At 37.2% G+C, this 2,500-nt stretch overlaps 1 non-coding gene and 9 pseudogenes across 1 annotated transcript; all 10 read left to right on the top strand.

The window, feature by feature from the left end:
* The first annotated feature begins 110 nt into the window (after positions 1 to 110).
* Positions 111 to 229, top strand: LOC148467479 (5S ribosomal RNA; annotated as a pseudogene).
* Positions 230 to 345: 116 nt separating this feature from the next.
* On the top strand, positions 346 to 464 carry LOC148467478 (5S ribosomal RNA; annotated as a pseudogene).
* Positions 465 to 580: 116 nt separating this feature from the next.
* Positions 581 to 699, top strand: LOC148467477 (5S ribosomal RNA; annotated as a pseudogene).
* A 116-nt stretch (positions 700 to 815) lies between these two features.
* LOC148467476 (5S ribosomal RNA) lies at positions 816 to 934 on the top strand (annotated as a pseudogene).
* A 115-nt stretch (positions 935 to 1,049) lies between these two features.
* On the top strand, positions 1,050 to 1,167 carry LOC148467475 (5S ribosomal RNA; annotated as a pseudogene).
* Positions 1,168 to 1,283: 116 nt separating this feature from the next.
* Positions 1,284 to 1,402, top strand: LOC148467474 (5S ribosomal RNA; annotated as a pseudogene).
* Positions 1,403 to 1,517: 115 nt separating this feature from the next.
* LOC148467473 (5S ribosomal RNA) lies at positions 1,518 to 1,636 on the top strand. The gene has a single exon (XR_015874300.1). It is a non-coding gene; the product is annotated as a 5S ribosomal RNA (ribosomal RNA).
* A 350-nt stretch (positions 1,637 to 1,986) lies between these two features.
* LOC148467472 (5S ribosomal RNA) lies at positions 1,987 to 2,105 on the top strand (annotated as a pseudogene).
* Positions 2,106 to 2,221: 116 nt separating this feature from the next.
* Positions 2,222 to 2,340, top strand: LOC148467471 (5S ribosomal RNA; annotated as a pseudogene).
* A 116-nt stretch (positions 2,341 to 2,456) lies between these two features.
* The window catches only part of LOC148467470 (5S ribosomal RNA), a 119-nt pseudogene continuing 75 nt past the window's right edge, over positions 2,457 to 2,500 (top strand).

The raw sequence follows: 2,500 nt of genomic DNA, 5'->3' as shown, positions 1-2,500 counted from the left end.
TACTCCCATAACATTCTTTTCTATTACATTTTACATTTAATTTTTTCAACTTATCAATTAATTTACTTGAGTTAAGAAGTAATACAGGTCTAAAGTTAATGTTTTTGAGCACCTACAGCCAAACCACACTGGACATGCCCAATCTCGTCTGATCTTGGAAGCTATGCAGTGTTGGGACTGGTTAGTACTTGGATGGGTGACTACCTAGGAATCCCAGGTGCTGTAGGTAATTTTAAACTGCCATAACATTCTTTTCTATTACATTTTACATTTAATTTTTTCAACTTATCAATGAATTTACTTGTGTTAAGAAGTAAAAGCGGTCTAAATTTAATGCTTTTGAGCACCTACAGCCAAACCACAGTGGACATGCCCAATCTCGTCTGATCTTGGAAGCTATGCAGTGTTGGGCCTGGTATGTACTTGGATGGGAGACCACCTGGGAATACCAGGAGCTGTAGGTAATTTTATACTGCCAGAACATTCTTTTCTATTACATTTTACATTTAATTTTTTCAACTTAACAATGAATTTACTTGAGTTAAGAAGTAATAGAGGTCTAAATTTAATGCTTTTGAGCACCTACAGCCAAACCACACTGGACATGCCCAATCTCGTCTGATCTTGGAAGCTATGCAGTGTTGGGCCTGGTTTGTACTTGGATGGGAGACTACCTTGGAATACCAGGTGCTGTAGGTAATTTTAGACATCCAAAACATTCTTTTCTATTACATTCTACATTTCATTTTTTCAACTTATCAATGAATTTACTTGAGTTAAGAAGTAAAAGAGGTCTAAAGTTAATGATTTTGAGCACCTACAGCCAAACCACACTAGACATGCCCAATCTCGTCTGATCTTGGAAGCTATGCAGTGTTGGGCCTGGTTAGTACTTGGATGGGAGACCACCTGGGAATACTAGGTGCTGTAGGTAATTTTATACTGCCATAACATTCTTTTCTATTACATTTTACATTTCATTTTTCAACTTATCATTGAATTTACTTGAGTTAAGAAGTAAAAGAGGTCTAAAGTTAATGTTTTTGAGCACATACAGCCAAACCACACTGGACATGCCCAATCTTGTCTGAACTTGGAAGCTATGCAGTGTTGGGCCTGGTTAGTACTTGGATGGGAGACCACCTGGGAGACCACCTGCTGTAGGTAATTTTATACTGCCATAACATTCTTTTCTATTACATTTTAAATTTAATTTTTTCAACTTATCAATGAATTTACTTGAGTTAAGAAGTAATAGAGGTCTAAAGTTAATGTTTTTGAGCACCTACAGCCAAACCACACTGGACATGCCCAATCTCGTCTGATCTTGGAAGCTATGTAGTGTTGGGCCTGGTTAGTACTTGGATGTGAGACCACCTGGGAATACCAGGAGCTGTAGGTAATTTTATACTGCCATAACATTCTTTTCTATTAAATTTTACATTTAATTTTTCAACTTATCATTGAATTTACTTGAGTTAAGAAGTAAAAGAGGTCTAAAGTTAATGTTTTAGAGCACCTACAGCCAAACCACACTGGACATGCCCAATCTCATCTGATCTTGGAAGCTATGCAGTGTTGGGCCTGGTTAGTACTTGGATGGGAGACCACCTGGGAATACCAGGTGCTGTAGGTAATTTTATACTGCCATAACATTCTTTTCTATTACATTTTACATTTAATTTTTTCAACTTATCAATGAATTTACTTGAGTTAAGAAGTAATAGAGGTCTAAAGTTAATGTTTTTGAGCACCCACAGCCAAACCACAGTGGACATGCCCAATCTTGTCTGATCTTGGAAGCTATGCCGTGTTCTGCCTGGTTAGTACTTGGATGGGAAACCACCTGGGAATACCAGGAGCTGTAGGTAATTTTATACTGCCTTAACATTCTTTTCTATTACATTTTACATTTAATTTTTCAACTTATCATTGAATTTACTTGAGTTAAGAAGTAATACAGGTCTAAAGTTAATGTTTTTGAGCACCTACAGCCAAACCACACTGGACATGCCCAATCTCGTCTGATCTTGGAAGCTATGCAGTGTTGGGACTGGTTAGTACTTGGATGGGTGACTACCTAGGAATCCCAGGTGCTGTAGGTAATTTTAAACTGCCATAACATTCTTTTCTATTACATTTTACATTTAATTTTTTCAACTTATCAATGAATTTACTTGTGTTAAGAAGTAAAAGCGGTCTAAATTTAATGCTTTTGAACACCTACAGCCAAACCACAGTGGACATGCCCAATCTCGTCTGATCTTGGAAGCTATGCAGTGTTGGGCCTGGTATGTACTTGGATGGGAGACCACCTGGGAATACCAGGAGCTGTAGGTAATTTTATACTGCCAGAACATTCTTTTCTATTACATTTTACATTTAATTTTTTCAACTTAACAATGAATTTACTTGAGTTAAGAAGTAATAGAGGTCTAAATTTAATGCTTTTGAGCACCTACAGCCAAACCACACTGGACATGCCCAATCTCATCTGATC

Source organism: Taudactylus pleione, unplaced genomic scaffold (assembly GCF_031769625.1).
Source record: "Taudactylus pleione unplaced genomic scaffold, aTauple2 ptg000967l, whole genome shotgun sequence".
Classification (NCBI taxonomy): domain Eukaryota; kingdom Metazoa; phylum Chordata; class Amphibia; order Anura; family Myobatrachidae; genus Taudactylus; species Taudactylus pleione.
Note: the sequence above shows the minus strand (reverse complement) of the source record. Positions and strands in the feature narration are given on the sequence as shown.